Source organism: Zootoca vivipara, chromosome 7, assembly GCF_965207765.1.
Source record: "Zootoca vivipara chromosome 7, rZooViv2.hap1.1, whole genome shotgun sequence".
Lineage (NCBI taxonomy): Eukaryota > Metazoa > Chordata > Lepidosauria > Squamata > Lacertidae > Zootoca > Zootoca vivipara.
Window position 1 is genome coordinate 49,216,798 of NC_142590.1, and position 25,456 is coordinate 49,242,253.

A 25,456-nucleotide genomic window follows, 5' to 3' on the forward strand; every position below is an offset into this window, starting at 1 on the left:
TTTTGGTGCCCAGCCCAGCTCTCTAGCCTTCCCCATTATTAGCAGAGGCTAATTACACAAAATAAGCTATGCTAATCTAAATGATTTGCATAAATATATGTAAACCAGCACATAATTCTCTGTTTCCTGGAGAAGAATGTGGATTTATTTATTTTCATTTATTAGTCACTTCCCATGAAACATTCCAGGGCGATTAATAAAAAAAAAAAACCACCAGCAATAAATAACACACATAATAACATTTTCAGCACTGGGATAAAAATCTCCCCTTAAAAGGTTTCTTGAAAAAGAAAGGCCTTCAATAGGTGCTGAGACAATAGAGACTATGCATGTTCCAATTCAAAGTGGGAGGGAGTTCCAAAGATGAGGTGCCACCACTCTAAAGGCCCTGTACAGAATGGATGTTGTGGTAACATTGTATCTGCAGGAGACCCTCTTCTGTGGACACTCAGTGATGTGCTTATATAATGGGCAAGGCAGTCTTTTAGGATCCATACACTTTTCTCGAGAAGACTACATCCAGTTCAAGTTGGGTGGCAACTCTCACACAAAGACTAGCCTCTCATCGAGGAACCATCAGGGATATACTAATTATAATATCTAAAACTGCATGGAGGAGACCAATCCTGTTACACAGCTTTGGATTTCTATAATCTCATCTCAGTAAACTGACCAACATGTGAAGCTGTAAGGCCAACATAAGCATAAATTTAAATGTACAGTAGTGCCTCTCTTTTTACATTATGTGCGCTGGTTGCTGGTTTATTTCTGGGTCCAATTCAAAGTGCTGGTTTCTGCCTTGAAAGTGGCCAAACGCTTTGAGAGCAGGATGCCGATAAAGACTGTCTTCTCCTGTACAATCCTTCCCACTCACTGTGGACATCGGGGGGGGGGGAGTCTCTTGTGTTTGACATCCCTAGCCAAGGCACAGCTGGCAGCTACAGCCTTGGAACTCCCTGCCCCAGGAGACTGGTTTGACCCTCTGTGGTTTCCTTTTTCCTTTTGTTAGGTGTTTGCCCAATCTGCCTGATTTTGTGGCAGTATTTCTCTATTATTGATGTGCTGCTGTTGTTTTATGGCACTTACGAATAAAGAGCAGACAACAAATATTATACATATCTGTAAAGTGTGTTTTGACTGTTCAGAGTGTTTCACATAAATTAGCTGTTATGCTTAAACTAATCCTGTAAGGTAGGCCAACAGTACCGCATTATCCTCATACTGTAGAGGTTGGGGAGGGAATCCTCAGATGGAAAATGCGTCTCACCAAAGGCTACCTAGCGAGTGCAACTCAGACACGGGACTTCCCAGTCCACACTCATAACCACTACAACTACGTTAATTCTTATTGAAGACAGGAATGTCCTGCTTATATGAAGAATGAGCTAGGAAACGGAACTGATTTAGTTATTTCTACAAACCCTACTAGATACTGGAAAACCGAACATGGGAGAGTTGCACAGGCACCAATGCATCCTATTTAGCATTTAAGTTTAAAAAGTTGGCCTGTATCAGCTATTTCTAGCATTGTCATCTGTCTGCAAGAGGTTCCAATGACAGGATGCCATCATATACCTATTGAAAGTCGGTGACATTTCAGGCCATTGAAATCCTGCACCCTGTAAAATGTGCTTAAGCCCATTGACTTTAAAGGAACTCAGAATGCATAACTCCACGCAGGATTCTGCATCCTAGATGTCTCAGACATTTGAAAGTCTTCCAAAGTGTGTGTGTGTGTGTGCACGAGCGCACACGCACAAAATCTTTAGAGATCTAGCATCCTCCTCCAAGGATGCAGGATTCCTAATATCACTATTCAATTTAATTACAAGCCTATTCTACAGAAGCAGCCTATTGTGATGAGAGGCATGCATTGGGTCCCTTCATACGGAACCATATAATCTGGTCCAGACTGGGCCTCCGTATAGGTAATATCCACAACAAACTAACTGGAGTAAGGCAGAAACAAGAGGGATCATACTCTTAATAATATTGCTAGAGTTTTCCCCATTCAGACAGCAGATATAGATACTGTATGCTTGTTAGGATCAAGCCACATATTGCCTTGAGCTTCACATAATTTTTCACTTGCTTTTTCTGTTGAAAAGCAGAATTTAGAAGTTGCAATCAGAAGGGGGACAGGTGGGGCAAGGGGGTATTTAACTCTTCCCCTGCTGGCCACTTTACCTCTCAAATCTGCACCATCAAGGTCCCCATATCTTTCCCTATGTGCAGAAAAGCAGCTTATGAAGACAATGCTTGGTTTATAGCTCCACAGAACTCTGTCTAACATGTAATATGGCCTCTTGGGTATTACACAAGTTTTAATCTCCTTATAGTCAATTGGTAAACTTCAGTGGATTTTGTTAGGGCAGGGCAACCACCATTTACAAACAACACAAACTATTTAGCTTGAAGTGGTAAACCTAGTCTCCCCTTGACACTCACCATTTTATGTAATCCTAAAGTGGCGCAAAACCACAATCCTTCCCAGCCTTTTGTTGCTGCTGTTGCTGTTACAAACCATTCTCCCTCACCAAACACACACTTAAAAACCCTAAACTGGCAACTGCAGCCTATACATAGTTATTTGGAAGTCTGTCCAATTGATAGCAATGAGACTTCCATTTATTTATGAAACGTAATGTGTATATACCGCTTAATTTTAATAAAACCTCAAAGCAATTTACAAAAACAAAACAGCAACATTACCAATAAAAGATAGATAAAAACAGATATTTAAAAACCTTCAACAGCTAATTAAAAAATACAAACTGAAAACAGAGCAGCACATTAGTAACACTTCTAGAATAAGGTTTCCTCAACCAAAATGTTTTAAGCAGCTGCTGTGCTAGAAGGAATACAGCAAAGGCTCCTGCCCGATGTTAATAGACAGGGGGTTCCAAAGTGCAGGTGCCACATTAAAAGACAGATTTCCTACAACTGAGGAACAAGTATTATGGGGTGGCTGTAACAAGCCAGTTCTGCAGATTGAAACAGTGGAGTGCGCCCATATGGGGTAAGGTGATCTTGCAGGTAAACTGGTCTCAAGCCGTTAAGGGCTTTATTATACTAGGAACAATTTGGCCTGGCAGCAAATTGGCATCCAGTACAGATCTCTAAGCAGAGGTGTAATATGTTGGCAGGGTCTCACTCCTATCAGTAGTAGTGCTACAGCATCCTGCACTCGCTGCGGGAATCCAAATCCAGCGCAAGTGAAGCCCCACATGGAGTGCACTGTGGTTATCCATCTTAGAAGTTGCCAGGGCTACCGATGACAAGTGCTGTGGTTAACCTAAGCCCCATTCAGCCAAGTGTGATTTTAGTTATGAGTAAACACGCAAGAGGATCAGGATGTAAGTCAAGTTTGTTCTACATATATATGCAAAGCAAAGCTATAGACGTGCCATGGTTTAGACTTGCAGGGAGCACAAGCAGATCCATGGATGTTCCGGTTTCTAAGCAGGGTTTGCTACAGAGCTGGTGTTACTGTTTATGTACAGGTGGGGACCAACTGACATCGTTTTAGACCCAGAAGAGGGCAGAACAGGGACGTAATGGGGGTGGGGGTGGGCTTATGCATGCTCCGTTGACATTGGGGGGGGGTGCATGTGTGAAAGCAACCCCCATGCAAATAGAAGGTTGCCTGTATTGATATCTGGCCTTTTAGGGTGAATTCCTCACAGAGAGACTTAAAGAAATTAATAAACATTAGATATCAAACAAAAAAGTTCTAACAAAACCAGCAGTTTAATGAAAAACACAAGAACTAAAAACATGAAACAATGTTTAAAAGCCACCAAAGTGTGGTATTATATACATACCTCCTATGGGAGTAAATTTCAATTATATGGGACCAACATTGCAATATACCCACCCGTTGTTGTTGTGTGTTTTTTAACCCATCCATTAAAAATGTTTCAAAAATTAAACTTCAATACATTTAAAAGAAGCTATTATGCTTGCCAGGGAGCCAAGCTCCCCCTTTTAAAAAGAGGTGGCAACGCTTCTCCTAAGAGTGATGATCCTTAACTGAAAATCCTCTGTGGACAGCTGGTGCATACTGCCAAAGTTACGCTGGAGGTGGGTGGGAATTAATCACGAAATTAATTCAGAATGAATACCAGCTCTCTGTTTCTGGCACAGCAATCACATCCATGGATTAAAACTGCTACTCCAGCTTTCTAAAGTTTGCCTTTCACACTTCATTCTGTTATTTTGTTACAGGAAGATGCTCAAAACTGCTGCATTGTTAAGACTGAATAATTTCACCTAAACTGTCCTCTCAGCCACCAATCTAAATGAGAATTCACCACAATCCTTTGGAAGAGGGAGAAAGTTCAGCTTTTAACCATTTATTAACTACCCTCATCTAAATGAAAGGGTGTTTACAACATGTTAAAGTCTTTTAAAGCTAACCTTAGATTTGTCCCATAATGCACCACATCGGCACCCTCACAACGGTCAACAAACTCAGAGTAGAGCCTATGAAGACCCTTAAATCAGTTTATGACTCATGTTCAAGGAGATCAACTGAAGGGCAATCCTAACTAAGAGGCCAGCCCTGTTGAATTCAATGGGGGCGTGCTTCCAGGTAAGTGGGGTTAAGATTGCAGCCTTAATTAGGCTAATTTCCCCTTTGTACACAGCAACACTTTAGAGGCAGGTTTTGCAGGCTCCCATCCAAGCTTCATGACCAGGCCTGAGGGTACCAAAATCAGGCAGAACACTGAGCCAATGGATCTTCATAAGCCCATTCTGGATGAAGGGTAGAGAAACTGGCACAAACTAGTAAATTCCTATAGAAAAGGAAAGCTAATGGCAAGCCCCACTTGAAAAGACACCTTTCTCCAACCACACAGTCTCAGCAAAATGAGGTTGTTTATCTATGGATTGCCTGAAATTTCCCATGTCACATGTTCTGCGAATGCTTTTCACAGAACCTCAGCTATGTCATAATTAATTCAGATGTGCAGATGCATAACATGTAATGCATATTTCATATGCAATAAATCATCCTTGTGTGTCCTGGGCAAATGCAGAAGTTCTATCCAGCACCTTTCATATCAAACACTTCACTGCAACTAAATGGTAATGCACGTGAAGCTTGATGTGTCTCCTTGACATGGGAAGGAAATTCATAAAAAGGTCACATACTCTTTCGCAATACAAACTCAGTTCAGACACTAAACAGACTGACTTAAACAGCTATCTGTATATTTCTGCAATGTTAAGCTTATGCTTCTAAAGGGGGGCGGCAATTGGAACATTCTTTAGATGTTCATAGCATATCCTTTTCAGATGCTCCTGAAATTACCAATACTATAGCCTGTCCAAAATCTATAAGAAGCCACTGGGTGAAGCTATGAGGAAACATGGAGTTAGATGCCATCAAGTGGATGTCAGTTGCCCCCATCTCTTCAGTGATACCTAGAATCTGGCAATAGTGGGGGGTCAGGTATGGGTGAAGTAACTGAGGCTGAATAACTGAAAACTCTAATGGCCTAAGGAGATTGGAATGGACTTCATTGATGGGTACAGACTCTCTTTGGTAAAGGACAGTTAAGTCCAGTCGCAGATGAATCTGGGGTTGCGGTGCTCATCTCGCTTTACTTGCAGAGGGAGCCAGCATTTGTCCGCAGGCAGTTTTTCCGGGTCATGTGACCAGCATGACTAAGTCGCTTCTGGCAACTTCTGGGTATTCGAACCACCGACCTTCTGATCGGCAAGCCCTATGCTCAGTGGTTTAGACCACAGCGCCACCCGCGTCCCACAGACTCTCTTTACTCACCCCTAACTTTAGGTAGTTTATGAAAAAGTTAACAAGCATCAGTCCTAAAACAGTTCCTTTCGTGGTAAAAAGTGTCCATTTATTCCTACTTTTTTTCTTGTTCTTTAATCAACTGATCCAGAGAACCTGGTCTCTTATCCCAGGACAGCAACATTTAATCTGAGCACCACTTAGAATCAAGACCAAGGTTGTCTCTCCCCTGATCGGTTCCTTTATCAGCAATTCTAGAGTGCAATCAATTAGGGTAATTTTACTTTTTTTTGCTGTGACTTGAACACACATTTACTCGAAACAAAATTAAAAAATTCCTTCCAGTAGCACCTTAGAGACCAACTAAGTTTGTCATTGGTATGAGCTTTCGTGTGCATGCACACTTCTTCAGATACATTTACTCATTCTACAGCAGCGTAAACAAAGTCACCCAGGATGATAACACTATCTCCTTTGGATGCTTCACTGATTTGAGATCACCCCAAGCCTTTTGGTCTTTGCGTGTGTGATAACACAGTGCTAAATTACTTTTGGGCCTGATTCTGCCACCCACAGTGATTCTGTGAAGGAGTTTGCCCCTTTTGAGATTTCTAGTTTATTTGACTCTTATGCCTTTCCTGCTTCTGGGAGGTGGGGAGAAGTGGTTAGATGAGCTGGCACGCAAAACACCGCCCATCCTCCACTAACTGGAAGTCATTCTCTGCCTGTGAACTCTGAGCATCTTCTCTGGAAGTTAGTGACTATTGTGAACAGCTGGATCTAATTTAGGAGGAGATGGGAGGAGACAGTCATCAAGCAACAATAACATATCTCAAAGCTCTTCACAAACTTATAGAATTCACAGCACTTCCCAAATAAGAGTGCTGCTGTGGATTTACGAAACAAACTGAAGTACAGAGAACTAACAAACAGTATCTGGATTATATCATACAGATTAAGCTGCAATCCCATTTCCATGTATGTGAGAAAACCTCACTGGACTCAAGTGTGCCTTAGCACTGAAGCAGAGAAATACAAGGTAAGAAACGGCCTTGAAAAATAAAATTGGTTTATTTCAGCTTCTCTTAACCCCCTCCTACTTCCAAGTAAGTTCAACTAGAACAAATCACCCAGTTCAAAACAGGATGCCCACACAAGATAAAAATGTGCTAGTCAACATTCAGAGGATCTATTCATGCTAATTGTGTCATGTTAGTGCAAGAGCAGTTCTGCCAGATCAGACCAAAGGCATCCTTTTCTCACAATGGTCAACCAGAGCCCACAAGAAGGACCCGAGTGCTACAGCACATGCCCCACTTGTGATTTCCAGTGGAGGCAGAACACAGCCATCATGGCTAGAAACCACAATTTTGTATAGCCTTATTCTCCAAGAATTTGTCTAATCCTCTTTTAAAGCCACCCAAGTTTGTACCACCTAGGGCTGCCATAAGTCCGGGTTTTCAAAAAAAAGAAAGAAAAAAAGTCCAGGATTTGGGCCAAAAAAGGCATCCAGACGGATTTTTGCTGAATCAGCAAAATGTCCATGAAAACCCATATGTATGGCAAGTAGGGCTCTCTTTCTTTTAAAAAAAAAGCCTGCTGAAAAGCTCAACAACTTTGACCAAAAAGACACAAAACAGAACACTAGTGCCACCACTATATCTTTTGGGAGAGAATTTCAGGCTTTAACTACTTTGCGGTACCTCCACATGTCTGTCCTGTATCTTCTAACATTCAGTTTTATTGTCTGGCCCCTGGGTCCTAGGATTATGTGAGAGGGAGAACTTCTCCCTATGCGCTTTATCCATGCACAATCTTGTACACCCCTCTCATGTCCCACCCCCTCTTGCTCTCCTTTCCCCCGAATACCCAAATATCACAATGTTGTAACTTTTCTTTTTGCAGTTTTAAATTTTGATTAACTTTTCACATTTCACATTTCGAATTGTGCATCTTCTATGATACCATACATTCAATCACTTCCCTCCCACCCCTTCTAGTGATCATTTAACTTATCTACCATTCCTGCATATTTTGATATATCTATCTAATTCTGTTTTCCTATCTTACGTCACTTCAGTATATATTATGTTGTTTGCCAGCGTTTTCAACTGCACACAACTGTTTTCAAAAATTCGCGGAATTTCCCCCCCCCCCCACTCCTCTACAATGTTATAACTTTTCAAGTGGCTGTAGCCCCTTGTTCGTTTTAGTTGTCCTATTCTGAAAGGTGACGAGAACTGTACACAGTATTCCAAGCATGGTCCATTTGTAATCCCTTTCCTAATGAACCCCAATGGGGGAATTCACATTTCTCATAGTTGCCACACATTGGTGCCCGTTTCCACTGTCCTATTCCGTATGACCTCCAAACTCTTGCCCCTGTTCAAATTCATTAGTGCTTCTGTGTAACAAAACAAAGTACAACAGAGCAGGAGTAGGGAACCAGTGGCCTTCCTGATGCAGCTGGACTACAACTTCCATCATCTCTGACCATTGGCCAATCTGACTGGAGCTGAAGGAGAGCTGAGAGTTTGACATATGGAGATTTTCCACCCCTAGAATACAGCACAGGCCCCAGTCCCTTGCCTTAATGCCTATGATGGCAGTTAGCTCAGTTGGCTAGAGCATGGTGCTGATAATGCCAAGATTTGATCTCCCCACAAAGCTGCATTGGAGGGGGGTTGGACTAGATCAGGGGTCAGCAAACTTTTTTCAGCAGGGGGCCGGACCATTTCCCTCAGACCTTGTGGGGGCTATATTTTGAAGGGGGGAAAATGAACGAATTCTTATGCCCCACAAATAACCCAGAGATGCATTTTAAATAAAAGGACACATTCTACTCATGTAAAAACATGCTGATTCCCGGACCATCTGTGGGCCGGATTTCAAAGGTAATTTGGCCGGATCCAGCCCCCGGGCCTTAGTTTGCCTACCATGCACTAGATGACCCTTAGGGTCCCTTCCCACTCTACAATTATATGTGATCTCATCTCCAAGAACTACCGTGTTTCTCATATTATAAGACATGTCTTATATTTATTTTTTCCTCAAAAAAAACACACTATGGCTTATTTTCAAGGGATGTCTTATTTTTTTCCTCCTCCTCCTGCTGCGGCCGGCATTGCTGCTGCGCCTATCACTATGTCTTATTTTCGGGGTATGGCTTATATTCCTTGAATGCTTAAAAATCCTGCTATGGCTTATTTTATAGGTATGTCTTAAAATATGAGAAACAGGGTACCAAAGAATAGCAACGCTATCTCTCTGCTAAGGGGGAAAGAAGAGGAAGAGAAATGGGTGCACTTTTTCCTTAAGAGTTAAGAATTGATTGACTGAGTTTCTGTATTTGTGCTTGCTCTTTAAAATGTTCAAACAATTAATGACACTTGTGTAACAGAAGCTGTTCCACGGGCGTAGCCAGCGGGGGGCAGGGGGGCAGCTACCCCCCATCAAGTAAATAAATAAAAATACAGTGAAACCTCGGTTGTCGAATGTAATCTGTTCCGGAAGCCCATTTGGCTTCCAAAATGTTCAACAACTGAGGTGTGGCTTTTGATTGGTTGCAGGAGCTTCCTGCACTCAAGCAGAAGCCGCGTCAGAGATCTGGCTTCTGAAAAATATTCGAAAACTGGAGCATTTACTTCCATGTTTTCGCCATTCAGGAGCCAAAACATTCCAAAACAAAGATGTTTGGGATCCGAGGTTTGACTGTACAACTAACTGACCAATTTCATTGCACATAACTCGGTTCTGCCCCCCCCCCAAGCCTGCCCCCACAACTAAATCCTGGCTATGCCCATGAGCAGCTCTGCACCAAGACTGAACTATTTTGGCCCTGAAACTGTATATATTCAATCAGAGTTTTTACTGACAAGTGCCCAAATTCAGCAAAATAAACTGATTATATACAAAACTTTTCTATACCCGAACAAAAACAAAAACCACCCACTGCTTACATTTCAAGACTACTTTGTAGCCAAATAAAGAAATATGAGATGCAGCAAAATATAGACATTAAACAAAGAATGGTTTTAATATAGACATTAAACAAAGAGGTGCCGGACCTCACAATGAACGCTTCCCTTGTTCTCTTATAATAGCAATGGCACCCCACCTGCAAGGTGCTCGAACTGAGTTCTGCTGGGGGGGGGGAAACTCTGGTTTTAAGCACAGAAAGACTCAGGTGAAGAGTGGGTCAGACGATCAGAAACCTAAAACACACAATCAAATATCACTTAAGCCAGTTGGCCGTGCATATGTGTTATTCTACATCTATACAGCCAATGGTATACTCATCAAATAACTACTGTACTGTAAGGCAACAAAAGTAATTTACTGCAGGTATAATTGACTACTTAGAGGACATTTTTATGTTTTGTAACTGAGAAAAGTATGGTATATGTGTTTGACTCCTGAAAACATGCTCAAACACATATACCCCAGACTGAAAACTCTAGGTCGGACTGAGATCCTCAATATCTACAATGTGATCAATAAAAATGTTAACCCTGTGCCAAGCTATTGAGAAGCAGCCGCACTAAAACAGTTTAGGGAATGTATCTAAAGAAGAACCAGTTTATGAAAAAGCAGCTTATTAGAGCTAAGTGACCGGGTGTGTGTGTGGCAAAATTACAAATAAATTGCCCAAGGGTTCAGTAGAACTCAGACACGGAACATATAAAACTGAATTGTGACTTTTCATTAACCTACTACCACAAAACTTGGACTTGCTACCAAAGAAAGACCTGGATGTTAGCCAGGAATCATTTCCATCTGTTAAATGAGGACTATTTCATATATCACAATATTCCTACAAATGTAACTGTGTAGGGCAACCAGAGTTTATCATGGCATGTGCAGCGTGACACAAAAATACGGTATACGCATGCCATTAAAATAAAATCCCAGAATAATATTATCATGGTGTTAAAAAACACAATAGGTAAAGATGCTCTGAAAGAAACTTCAGGGGTAATTCTAGAATGTATGCACAGTAATCAAATCAGGACACCTTACTAAAAACTTAAAATTGTTCGTGTTACAGTAGTCCATAAATTGGCTCCTCTGATATGGCACCTTATATTAGGCACATAAGCACATTTACAGCACAGAGACAAATTCTTAGTTTGGCCTCTTCCACTCAGCTGCAAACTACATAGGCATGGGAACCAGCTGAAGCCAATGGATCAAAAGATGCAGCAGATTGTCAAACCTGTTTATACATTGAACTAATTTTACGAACCATTAGTCTCTGCACTGGGTGATTGGAAGACTGAAAAATTAAATAAGTAGGCAAACGTTAACCCATGAGCATATCTTAATGGAGAACTGATTAAACACAACTATTAAACACAACTATTGGGGGAAGGGTGCCCAGGTGCTATTGGACTACAACTCCTTCCATTTCCATGCTGGGAGTTGGAGTCCAACAATATGTAAAAGTGCACAAGTTCTCCACTAAGAGGTGTGGTCAGAAAGCCAGCTTTCCCTGATTTCTTTTGAGACCATGGCTACTTCTCACTAGAGTAGTAAAACCAATAGCTTGAGAAAACAGTGAAATTCAGCACTGCGTTTTTGGAGCAATTTGGCTGCATTGCACTCACACCACCTCCGAAAACCAGAAGCTAAAGCTTCTTTCAAACTCAGACCTTCAAATTCAATTTTTGTTGAAGACCTTAACAATGTGTCCTGCATCAAGGAGGAATACAGAAACTATCTAGCGTTGATGCCCCTGTATTGTAGAGAATGAGGCCTGATTCATGGGAGGGGTGTGTGTGTCCGAGACTGTGAGAGGCGGTTTACAACAACCTTGCAATGAAGTGCAGCTCCTTCACCCACGTATTTGATGGTGGTGGTGGTAGAAATTGAGGGCAATTGATGAACGGCACTTACATGATGTAGTTCCAAGTACAGTGGTACCTCTACTTAACAAATAACTCTACTTACGAATGTTTCTACTTACGAATGGATCTCCGTCCGCCATCTTGGATGCGGTTTAGATAGGATTTTTTCTACTTACGAATTTTTTCTCCCAATGCATTCCTATGGGATTCGACTTACAAATTTTTCGACTTACAAATGTGCGTTCGGAACGCATTAAATTTGTAAGTAGAGGTACCACTGTATCAATATTGTGGACTGGTTGGAGGAGAGAACAAACATAGTGGCTTATGACAATCCTGCAATGTAGACCACTGGTAATATCCCCAAGCTGAAGAAGAGGAGGAGGAGGAGGAGGAGTTTGGATTTGATATCCCGCTTTATCACTACCCAAAGGAGTCTCAAAGCAGCTAACATTCTCCTTTCCCATCCTCCCCCACAACAAACACTCTGTGAGGTGGGTGGGGCTGAGAGACTTCAAAGAAGTGTGACTAGCCCAAGGTCACCCAGCAGCTGCATGTGGAGGAGCGGTTCACCAGATTACGAGTCTACCACTCTTAACCGCTATACTACACTGGCTCTCAAGATTGCTGGGAGACTTACAACTATCCTGCATGATGTTTTTAGATAAGGGATGGGATTGATAGCTGTTAATTTCACAAAGAAAGATCAAATGGATGACGATCATCCAGATTTCTACCGTAATTATTGCACGGTACATGCAAGTTACCACAATGCATACAAACAGAAGAACACCTGCATAAGATACACAATAAACTTCACTTGATATCTAAATGTGTCTAAATCAGCACACATTCATGTTCAAACAGCACAGCAGACACTGTCCTGTACAAAATATACCTTGGGGCAGTAACAGTAAATTTAATCAAATTGCCACCTCTACCACCTCCTCAGCCTTTCCCCAACCTAAAGTCAGCACTCAACTGAATGGACACTCTGCTTCATTCACTTGCATTCAGACACATTGTGCTTTTCCACTCTTGCAGTGTAAAATGGAGAAATTGCAAATTAAATCTGAATGCCAGAGGAGATACGTTACTCTAGTGTCACTTTCTATAGCTTATGGCAGGAGTGTGGAACCGATGTCAAACAAAGAGTAATGTCCCCTCCTGGCCAGCCTTCCAAGAGCTGCATGCCAAAGGTGGGTAGGTCCAAAATAAAAGGTGTTATGGGAAATGTGGACAGGATCAGAGCTGGGAATGGGCAGGGTCACACATACCCTCACCACTTCACATACCCAGCACCCACCATTTACAGTCATACCTTGGATCTCGAACGGCTTAGTAGCCAAACAAATCGGATCCCAAACACTGCAAACCCGGAAGTAGGTGTTCCGGTGTGCTAATGTTTTTCGGAAGCCGAACTTCCGACGCGGCTTCCGATTGAGTGCAGGAAGCTCCTGCAGCCAATCAGAAGCCACGCCTTGGTTTTTGAATGGTTCTGGGAGTAGAGATGTGAAGGCCCGGAAAAAAACTAAGAAAATTCGGGGAAAAACAGGTTTTTTCCGTTTTTCCCCTGAAGCCTTTGTTGTTTCGTTTTTTCAAAAATTGGGAAATTAAATTTTTTTAAAAATACCGTGGAGAGGAAATATGAATAATTGTTAATTCTGGATTTTTAAAAATTGTTCTGTGGAGTTTTTTTTTTTGTTCCACATAAACTACTAAACAGTTCAGGAGATTGTTGCTCCATTTGTTACAAATACAAATAAATATTATTTTAAAAGTAAATTCTGTTTGTAATAAATGTTTGGATACACTATATTTTTAATATACTAGTTGTGATAATTTTATGCCCTTTAAAATTGTCCATAGTTATATTTTATGTTTCTAAAGTAACAGAATGACTTTCAATCTGGAAAAGAAAAAAAGAAGTGCTAATGTAGCATTTTTTTCACTTTTTCTGAAAATTTCCGGTTTTTTCCGAGCTTCCAAATTTCCAGAAATTTTACATCTCTATTCGGGAGTCAGACGTACTCCCAGAACAGATTATGTTCAAGAACCAAGGTACCACTGTATGCTCATATGCACACACGAATATACTCTACACACACATTCACTCTCACACGCAAATTTTAGGGGCTGACCATTTCCTGTCGTGTTATATCAGGACATAAAGAGCACTGTTAATTGATGGGTGACTGGAAATCTTTGAAGATATTAAGAGATGCTACATGACAGAGCAATCCAAACTGAGCCGGACAGCATCAGGGCAGGGAAGAACAGCGTCACCACTGCCGAATCCACGGCCCCAGTACTCATGGCAGCTGCGGCAGAAGGTGGGGAGGGGGCAGGCAAGGCCTGCTTTATAGACTTTGTAGCAATCACACCCAGGTTAATCCCAAAACTGTCAAGTGACAACAGTGGACCCTGAGGATCCTGGGCTGAGTCAACCCCTCCCTACCTCGAGAATGCCCCAATTTAGGATTTTCTGTGGGCTACTGCCAATGGGGAGCTCACAGGTGGAATGGGAAACTGCTCGTAGGCACCTCGCTCCTCAGGCAGAGGCCAGTGGAGCTGTTTTGGGCTGGGTGGAAGGAGACTGTTTTTGAGTTTGTTTAGCAATGGGATGGAAGAGGCTAAACTAGGATGGGCTCCTCCTCTATTTCCACTGCAGATTGTCCAGTCCCAAATATCAGAATTCTAATGAGAACCAAGCCTGTTTTAACACCTCTCTCCCTGCTTCTCCTAGGTAGTGTCCTCTGCAATGAGGCAGCAAGCCTCAGAAGTCCTCGGGGATGTCACTGCAGCTGACATCCACAAGTCCTATGGCAGAAACAAAAGAGAGCAAGTAACTCCTTTAGAAGGTGATGTGTCAAGTGCTGAGGATTTTTTTTTAAAAAAAAACAACAACCAGAAGGTGCATTTCCAAAGCATATGCAGCCCAGTCGCTCTGCATCAAGCAGAAACACACACCCCATTTATATTATATCCTCATTTCATATGAGGATCAGTTCATCCAAACTGATGGCACAAGCTTGAGATGCCTCACACACACACCCCAAACACATACACCACAAGTGTGAGGCACCCAGAAATACTTTTGTATAATCTATCAAATTGATAGAAATTATGAATTTACTATTCTACAGTTAATAAAACATATTAACTTTTTATTATGGAAAAAGCAGTTACACCACGACATCATGCCTCACCCAATAGTTGTAAGAATGTGAATAAAACTTATTATAGGCTTTGAAGAAAAGTAATCCTGGGAGTAGCAAAAGGTTTTCATAAGCTTGAAGGTGGAATGCAAGTACAGAATTCACCACATGGAAAAGGTAGGCATTAATATTTCCCATGTACCGGTATCATATTTCCCCTATATGCCCTCTATTCCATAAAAGATTTGGGGGAAGGAGGCTGAAAAATGAAGTGATGACACATGCTGACAATACCCATTTTTTATTTTAAAAAACAAACATTAATGCTTTGCAGCTGCCTTATGTCTTTATTGAAAGACCTCTCAACACTAGCGGTCAGAATTAGGAAGCTGCCTTACACCAGATCAGACCCACTGATCCATCTAGCTCAGTAACTAGCAGTAGATCACCCGGGTTTCAGGCAGAAGTCTAACCCAGACATCCCTGAAGATGCCGGAGAATGAACCTCAGACTTGAGCTATGGAACCTTTCTCCAAATCAAATAGATGCTGGAGGCTTGCTGAGGAGGGATTAAAAGCCATTATGGCAGGCATCCCCAAACTTCAGCGCTCCAGATGTTTTGGACTACAATTCCCATCTTCCCCGACCACTGGTCCTGTTAGCTAGGGATCATGGGAGTTGTAGGCCAAAACATCTGGAGGGCTGCAGTTTGGGGATGCCTGCATTATGGGCTCTGTCCCTCCTGCAGCAGGAGCCCACTTCCATGTGGGTGCTCCATGAGTACTCCTCTTAGGTTTCTGTGCTGGTCACAGAGGGATGAAGTGCTCCATCCATCTTCCACCCACCCATGCTCACGTGCATGTCTGCAGCTCTTTGTCACCTATGGCTACCAGGCAGGTGTTTAAATACACCACTGGAAACATGTGAGGGTTGGTATCAAAACTTGTTGTTTTTTTCTTGAAGGGGGTAAAATTTATGGAAATAGCAACTGGGTCCCTTGAGTTTGGGGAAATATTTTCAACCTCAGAAAGTTTGACAACCTCAGAGAGATTGACAGCAAGGAATGTATTGCAATATCATAATTTTTAAAATTACATTAAAATTAGTCTCCTAGTGTTGGATGATAGTTGTGCTACATGACATTCACTTCATTTAAAGCATTGCAATGATTAATATCAAAGAGATTTAAAATTTTAAAAATGCGCAACACCATATGGTAAAATCCATATAAGCAAGTTTAAAATAAAATGTTCCTTCCACCGCTCTACCACAGGTGGCAAAATGGTTAACACCAATGGTTGCATTCAGACACAAAAAGAAGCTTTGCCTCAAGTTCTCACATTCCCTCCTCTTTTCTGTTTCACATTAACAGCAGTTTAATGTCTTGTCTGAACCCTGCACTGCTGTGAGGGTTAACTATGAGTAGTAAAAAGAAGCCAGCTACATAAGTTATTAAGGGAAGTTATGGTTTGAAGTGGGCTTGTTTCAACTCACCATAGTTAAGATAACCACCGTTTTTGCAGGTTTAGACAATGCAGGAATCTGCAGTTAATCTAAAACAGAAATGAAAGCTTTCAAACTCCTCTTTGGGGCCACAATGGAGGGAGGTGCATGAGCCCTGGGGAAGGCTCGTTCTCACAACACTAAATTATGGTTTGTGTTATATCCAAACTAGTCCATTGTCTAGAGCCGACTTGCCCAACTTGGTGCCCTCCAAACACCCTTGGTTGTTTTGGGCTTCAACTTCCCTTACCAAGGTTAATGGTAAGGGTTAATGGGAGTTGTATGCCAGAACATCTGGAAGATACTAGGGGAAGACGGGGAAGACTGATCTATCCACAGGCAAACATAAACACTGCCTAGTATGTTCCTGCCTGGCATTAATATCTTACAAGCAATATCACACAACTAGAGAAATCTTTATCAACGGATTTAACCTGCTTAACTTTGCGTAAGAACACAATAGCCCTGTTTTTAGATTACGTGCACATGTTGCAACATGTGTCATATGGGTCATACCTCCTGAAAACATTTGCTATATCTATACAGTGGTGCCTCGCTTAACGAATGCCCTGCTTAACGAAATTTCCGCTTAACGAAAGGATTTTTCGAGCGGAGGTTACCTCGCTAGACGAATGTGTTTTATGAAAAATTCGTCTAGCGAATCGCGGTTTCCCATAGGAATGCATTGAAATTCAATTAATGCGTTCCTATGGGCAAATAAATTTTCAATGCATTCCTATGGGATTCGCTAGACGAATTTTTCGCTATAAGAAAAGACCCGTGGAACGAATTAATTTCGTCTAGCGAGGCACCACTGTATCTAAAATTACTTGCTGCCCAAGTAATTTAAGACACCTTCTGAATCAATTAAATTATTTTAACTGATTAACCCATAAATCAACTAAGTGTTTCAGCCTTTGTTGTTATTGGAGTTTTTCTATTATTATTATTATTTAACATTTGTAAGTGTTTTAATCATGTTCTAGCATATTTCGGCAGAGACCTACCCCGGTAATGTTATAATGACGTGTGTCACATACAAGCAGTGTTTGTGGACCAATGTGGCAGTAAGTAGATATGTATTCTGGAGATCTGGATTAAACACAGGACCCTAGTAGAGCATCCTGTTCATGTCACCCAAAGGAGGAAAATCTAAATAAGTTAGCACTGACATCACCTAGCTGAACTTCACCAATGACTTGTATGGGGGTGGATTTAGATTACTGCCAGGTGTTCGTGAAAATCCTAGTCTTAATTCAATGCTTTTTTTAAAAAAAAAGAGAGGAGTCAAAAAACCACTTCAAATATTTTTGCCTTAATTATTTTCACTGGAGAGTGCTGGGGTTCCACAGAGTTCAACTTGTCCTCCCATAATGTTTAACATCTACGCAAAACTACTGGGAGCGGTCACCAGGAGATCTTGTCTGAAGCGTCACCCGTACACTGCTGATACCCAGCTTTATCTCTATTTCTCATCAGACAGGTGTGGCTGTGGTTGTCCAGAACTAGTGCTTAAGCATGGTAATGGACTGAATGAAGGTCAACTCGATCCAGACAAGATGGAAGTATTGTTGGCTGGTGGTTCATCCACCCAGGTGGATGGTGTTCAGCTTGCTCTAGATGGAGTTGCACTCTCCCTAAAGGATCAGGCTGAGTGTCTGTAGGTACTTATTAATCCAACATTGCCATTAGAGGCTCCAGTGATCTCTGCAGTTTCAGTTTATATCCAACTGTGACCATACCTGGAGGGAGATCACTTGGCCAAAATTACCCATCCTCTTGTAACCCCGTTCATAAGTTATTGCAACACAATGCTGTCTTTAAAAATGCAGTTCGTCCAGAACATGGCCACAAGATCATTAACAGGAACCGGACTGCCTTGACTATATTACACTGGTCCCCAGTCAGCTTCTGAGTCCAATTTAAAGTGTTGGCTTTTACCTTCAAAGCCCCCCAAACCTTGGGACCAGGCTAACTGTAATATCATCACCTCCCATATGCATCAACCAAAACTTCCAAAGCTCTACTCCAGGTGCCAAAGGCAAATGAAGTGAGACCTGCAATCACCAGAGAGGGGGCCTTTTTTCCATCCAGATGGGTGAGGTATAAATAATAAAAGGTTCATCTAATTACAGAATCTTCCCAGGGAAGCTTTTCAGCACCATATCTGTGGTCTTTTCACCACCAGTTGTAGGCCTTTATGTTCACCTGGACCTTTTAAGTAACGTTGGTAATCTGGATCTAATTTTTTAACCCATTTCTAATTGGAGGATGGGGGTGGTGACTTCTGTTCTGTTGTATTTATGTAGTTTCTGCCCTTTAACGGTTTCATGTTTTCATTTGTATTAAAGTGGTTTTTTACTTAATCATTTGATGTTGTGTAGAACTTTGTCTTACTGGATAGCATACAAATGTCATAAGGAAGATGGCCTTCTCAGCAGTAGCGCCCTCCTTGTGGAACACCCTCCTTTCAGATGTCAAGGAGATAAAGAACTACACAACATTTAGAAGACATCTGAAGGCAGCCCTGTATTGGGAAGTTTTTAACATTTGATGTTTTATTACATTTTTTTATATGCTCTAAGCATATGGTTGGGGAAACCCAGCCAAATGGGCTGGGTATAAATAATAAATTAGTAGTAGTAGTAACAAGCAAGCAAACAAGCAAGCAAACAAACAAACAAAAAAACCTATAAATTTTGGTTGAAGAGGCTGGGATCTCCAGATAGCAACAACAGTAATTTATTTTCCTTCATACTACAGTATTGTACATCCCTGCACAAAATACCCTGGAATAATGGTTAAGCTCTCTTGTTTGATTTCTGTCTGCCACAGAACTGCTCAACATTTATTCGTAACATTTATTCTGTTGCCCAGTGTTACACCATTAGGAGGCAGTATCATCAGACTTACCCATCGCATTTCACAGGACTTACTTCTGAGTAAATGTGCAAAGCTCAAACTGCTAGATATTTCACCATGTATATCTAATTTCTCTCATCGTACAGTGCCCCTCATTTGATAGCACAAGGCTGTATAAGATTGTGCATCATCCTGCAGACATAGGGAACCTCTGGTGCACATGCCAAATTAAGCCTGGCAGGGGTTATTTTGTTGTTTTGCTCTTAATATTGTTTATTGTTGTGGTTCTCAGCTGTCTTGGGAGCATTTTCTTTTTTTTAACTTAAGGGCAACATGGCTTGCCATGGGTAACAAGGTGAGTGTTAAATTATAAGGCTGACCATCTTGAGTGCATGCAGGAAGCCACAGTGGAAACAAAATGCTGGACTGTAAAGGCCTCTGGGCTGATGCAGAAGGGCTCTTCTAACGCCCCCCCCAAAAAAAAATCCTTACAGTTACACCATGGTCTATTATTGCAGAAGGTAGAGGACATGTGTGAGAGCTTTCAATCATTTTGAGTGCATTTGACAGGGGAAAGAGTCAAATGTCTTTGTCCCCACTCAACACAGTTAGAAAACTGGAGTGCTCACAGCACCACAGGCCATAGCTCAGTGGAGGCCCCAAGTTCAATCCCTGCCATCTCCAGGTAAGGCTGGCAGACACCCCCCCCCCCAATTTGAAATCCTGGAGAGCTGCTACCAATCAGTGTAGACCAGGCAATAAGAATGTCCAGGCTATGGGCCATTCAAGAGGTTGATAGTTGAACTGTCCCACTCACTAGTCGAAGCTGGCTCAAAAAAGTTCCCCGTCCTTGGTGCATTCTCAAGCATAAACTGAATTCTTCCAAATGTACTCACCTGTGTCTAATGATTGTGTTTCTAGAGAAAAGATAACTATTCAGACTGTAGATTAAATGGCCTTACTTGCCTAAGGTTAGCCACTTTTCAAAACACATTATTTTATTGGAATTATTCAATGAAAAATGTATAATACAATTTATTTATTTTTTGCATAATACACATCATACATGCCAGTCAATTACAGGAAAAGGTTGCACACTTTTTCACTGGTTCTGGCTCTCGTATAATATGGCTTGTAGACATGAGCAAGCAATGTGTTTATCTCCATGCTATGAAAAGTGTCACCTGTTAATGTCTGAAATCAATCTGACATAAGAAGAACTCTGCTGGATCTGACCAAAGGCCCATCTAGACTAGCATCCTGGTTTCACAGTGAACAATCAGATGTCTGTGGGAGATCCGCAAGCAGAATATGAGGGCAATCTTTTGTTTAATTTTGATCAGGCATCCCCAAACTTTGGCCCTCCAGATGTTTTCGACTACAATTTCCATCTTCCCCGACCACTGGTCCTGTTAGCTAGGGATCATGGGAGTTGTAGGCCAAAACATCTGGAGGGCCACAGTTAGGGGATGCCTGATTTTGATTGAAGCCTGCCCTTACACTTTGCCTATATAGCAGATAAATACTAGTTTTTTTCTAGTCCATTGGTACCCATACACCTGCCTCCGATATCTAGGCCTATCACTGTTCAGAACCCCTGATTAAGGTTCAGTGAATTCAGCATTTCTTCTGCTCGAAGGTAACAGAGATACACATGGAATTAGATTATATGAAGGATGCACCTAAAATATGGAATATACATTTGGTAAATCTATGCCGGGGCCAGGGGGAGCCATAATGGCCCCAAATCTCAAGCTAGTGGTATGATTAAAGAAAATACATTCTGGTCTTACATATTTTTGTTGCAAACCACACTGATTTTTTAAATGAAATAGTGGTCTATAAATATATTTATAAACAAACAAACATCTGCAGGGTCACAAGTCCGTAAACCCCTGCCATAAAGGAACACCAAGTATTTCATATAGACTTTGAAGAACAAATCTGCACATGGCCTTTTATGACCTATGAAAGAACCTAGTAACCAGCACCCTACGAATCACATCCAATTCATTATGCATCCCACTCAAGAGTTTGCTCATGAAGCAAACCAGATAACAGCAAGAGGGGAAAGCTCTCGTCTGACATGTCTACATTCCCAAACACAGCAAAAGTAGAGGAGAAGACTCCAGATCCTTGGCACATAGTCTCTGCTCTCTACAGAAAGTGCAATTAGGGATGGTCGGTTACTGTCAATAGGACTGGTGGTTTCTATAAGACAAACACAGGTCCCACAAGGAAACTGGACCAAGAGCTGTCAAACTTGTTTCACAAAATGTATCAGATTGTGGCAACTGTCGTCACTTCTAGCTCAGTTTGAAGTCACAGACTCCTAGGCAAAAATCACACGTTCCCTGGCAGTTTAAAATGGTTGTGCATAGACTATTATGGTCTTACATTTGGGGATGCTTAAGACCAAAACTCTACATCTGCCTGAAAGTAGGTTTAGCATGAGCATGTAGGCTGCCAAAGAAACCAGTTGCTTTGCTCCTCCTCCTCTGATGATGCACTGTGTAAACTAAGTCATGATTTGGCTTAGCACATTGTCTGAATGGGGACTCATGATTTGTCTCACTGTAGACAAACCACAAGCTGTAACTAAGATTTGTACTTTGGTTTACAGCTTGTTGCTCTTCTGCAGGAGAGAGACAATAAGTATTCTACCTTTGGAAATATTTAAGCTACCGGTAGCAGCTGTTTGACTCCCTTTCTGTAACTGGAATATTAATAAAGTGGAAATAAGTTTTAAATGGTGTAGCAGGCATGTAAAGTACCAAATACCAACTATCACCTATCAAAACATACAGCAACTTGTCTACAGTAGCATTTTAATGTGTTTTAACTTTCAAGTTTAAGCAATACTTTTAATCATGTGTTAAGTAATGTAAAAACTTTCTAACTGAAGCTATACATCTTATAATATGAAAGCCAATATGCCTGCAAAATTAAAATAGTGTAATGAAATTATGGTTCCACATACAAGAATTTCACAGCTTGAAAAGTTTGTTTTCTTACCAAAAGGTAGGAAATTTGTGCTTAAGTTTAGTAAGATTTACAGTCACTTCTTCAGGTTCGAAATTGGATTTGAAGCTTGCTAATGTGGGAAGTCAGTGGATTTCAGATCCCCGCGACACATAGTTTCAATACCCGTGTTAACCCTCCATAAAGAGAACATTTCTGGAGACAGAGACTCACAGGCATGCATATCATTATGAAGCCTCCAACTGACCTTTTATGACTAGACCTTCAGCCTTTATAAATAAAGTATGAAAAAGCTATAAATGACCCAATAATCACCATCTTGCCTTGCATGTTAATATACAGACACTTCTAAGGTTGAAGAGCAGGGTTACAAAGGCAGCACACAGGAGTTGTTGGTGCTAAATATAATTACTTTGAAACAAAAGGGAGGGAACTTCAAACTTGTTCTTCAAACTTAGGAGGTTTGGGGTGGGTGATATCCACTGTAGTAAAAACTCAGAATAGCTCTTTTCTGCTTCTATAATACAAATACATAATAATAAACCATAATATTTCTAGAACAACACACCAGCCTAATGGCTTTCTGGAAATGAAATGTATCACTCTGAGTTTACTAGTAAACATTTGGAGGATATCTGCTAGAACTGTAATTGCAATTATTAAGCACTCACTCAAATCAATATACAGTATTACAGCATAATCCTAAATACATTTATTCAGAAGAAATTCCTGTTGTTTTCAGTGGGGCTTACTCCCAGATAAGCGTGAGTACTGTTTGAGTTCCCCCCCCTACAAGAAATTTGCACTGATTTATGAGGAAATTGGGGCACATGCACTTGACTGTATGTCTTGCTCACAATCACCATGGGAAAGTTGAAACCTTGCCCACAACCCCTTGCCTCAGTTTTCCAGGACAGGTAAGCGCCTACCCTCAAAGCAAGCAAAAGCCCTATTATCTTTATGTTTCATCATGGCAAAAACTTCACAGCTTAAACAGCTTAAAAGACAATGGTGGAACAATCTCCCCAAAGCAGCATGTCTATATTTGGGAGGTTATATTTCATGCAGTAGCATACAGTGCAACCCAGGTGCTGTTTTCGAGATATCTATTCCCTTGAACGGTGTAAGCTCTTGCATGTCTAGGCCTGCAGGATCAACCATACATCCAGCCCTGCAGAGCCATGACCAAACAGCAACCTGCCTGCAAGGCCTCACCATCAGAAAGTGGCCTGGAGTACAAAGTGCCTCCCTCCTAGGAGTCCCATATACAAGAGCTCCTCAATAATGCTTTGCCTTATTCGCAAGAGGCTACGTATATGACCTAGAAGAAACTCTCCAGTTTCCCTCATTAATGTTCCCTTGCACATCTACAAAGAACAGGCAAGCGGCAGCCTCCGAAACATTGCAGCCATTGAGAAAACTATTAAATGGAAGGGAGAAAGGGCCTGACACCGTCCGGCTGCCCTGGTGCAACAACCAAAATACCATGGATTATGACAGACAATAGGAAACCCTCAAGAGACCTCTCTTTTTAGTTCTTTGCCCTCTGATCTCACAGCTTCCCTATTTCTTTGTTAAACCATTAACACTGTAGGTCAGCTGCCCAGAACTAATCAGTCAGAACTGGATCCCCTGTTATGACTGATATAGTGTGGATATTTAACACACTGGTCAATCCCATCCCATCTTGGGTTTTCAATAGTAACACAGTTATCATATTCTCTCCCTTCCCTGCTCCCCAGTTAAATTGCTCGCCCTTCTCCCCACCCTCCCCTTCTCTCTTTCTTTTTCTCACACATCAGTACTATAAACTTCCAAATGTAACTTTCCACAATACAACATAAATCTACACATACAACAAATCTACAAAAGCATTTGTTTTTACACACGTGACCAACGAGTGAGAAACACAGCATTACGCACATAACACACACAAAGGTAATTAATTGAGGAAATGTGTTTGTGCAATCCATGAGTTGTCAACACAGTGGCCCTATGGCCTAGGTTCAAGCTGGCGATAGATACAGGCACACTGGGGAACAAATCCTGCTTTAAAAGACTTCCTCTTGGATGTTAATAAATAATATGAATATTATAAGATTTTTAAAAACTCACAACATCCGTAAGAGCAACACTGTGATGCCAGAGAGACCAGAAAGATTATATAACCTATTTTTATACAGAGATATATGCTCCATTCTAGTTCTCAATATACAGTCTGGATCACACACACACACGAAAGCCCTTTTGGCAGGCGGACAGGCTCTGATTACAACCAACTGGGACGGACAAAGCATAACTATATATAAGGAGGAAATTAATCCAGCTCTGTTACAGGCCACGGACTTCAAAACTTGAAACGGAGCAGGAACCATGACTCGACGTCAGGCATCTCTGAGTGTACCCCCAAAAAGGACAGTGTAGGATTTGGTGTTTTTCTTTTTTCTTTTAAGGGTTTGGAGCTCCCAGCAAAGCTCGCTGAGAGGAGGGAAACTTGCCCCCAAGGAAAGAGTAGCTGCCCAAGACAGGCTCCATAGACATAAACTGGTAGATACAATGTTTTTTACCAGAGGAAAACCGCAACAAGGCATGGCTGAAACCCGGGTGTGCGGGGGGAGGGAAGAGAATGGGCTTCCTCCCCCCTTCAACATTTCTCTTCCTAGCGTGACCAATTCCATGGGGGGGGAGGGGGGGTCGCGGTTTGGGTCTGGGGGTGGATAAATATGGGAAGGGGCAGGGGGCGGGGAAACTCCGCCGTACTGTCCCCGTCCCCCCACCAGTCCGGGACATCTGTGTGGAGAGGGGGGTGGGAGGCGCAATAAAGACGAATCCTCTCCTTCCTCTCCCGGAGAGTTTCCAAGGCCGGGATGGGAGCGCTCGCCTGCCCGCTCGCTTGCTTACTTACTCCGTGCTCCGTCCGGGGAAGGGTGGGTGGTGGTCCCGCCGGTGCAGCTGCTCGAGGCTTTGGGTCGGTTGGGTGAGGGGGGAAGAAGGTGACAGGGAAGCAGGAAAAGGGGGGAGGCGCGGCTGGCTAGCTAGCTGGCTGGCTGAGGAATCCGCCGCGCACCGAAAGGAGCTCTAGCCGGGCGCCGAGCAAGAGCGACGGGAAAGTTTGTGCGAAGGAGGGAGGAGCAGAAACTTGGAAAGGGAGAGAAAGAAGGGAGGGAGGGAAGGAAGGAGAGCAGGAGCCGCCAGCCCCCGCCCTTCTCGCCGATGGACAGCCTCCTCCTCCCGCGACCAACTCTGGGGGAGGAGACCTCAGGAAGAGGGTCGTCCCCCCACATCGCGCCTTCTCTTTCTCGTGGGGGGGGGAGTTTTTCTGCCGGAGGCAGGACGGGAGGGAG

The 25,456-nt window shown here is 42.2% G+C and overlaps 1 protein-coding gene across 6 annotated transcripts in view; it reads right to left on the minus strand.

The window, feature by feature from the left end:
* Positions 1-25,200, minus strand: part of TEAD3 (TEA domain transcription factor 3) — an 86,899-nt gene extending 61,699 nt beyond the window's left edge. For all 6 annotated transcript variants that reach the window (XM_035124339.3, XM_035124337.3, XM_035124338.3 and 3 more), the window contains exon 1: positions 25,018-25,200. The gene's annotated coding sequence lies outside the window, so the exon portion shown is untranslated. The remainder of the gene's footprint in view (positions 1-25,017) is intronic.
* Positions 25,201-25,456: the final 256 nt, after the last annotated feature.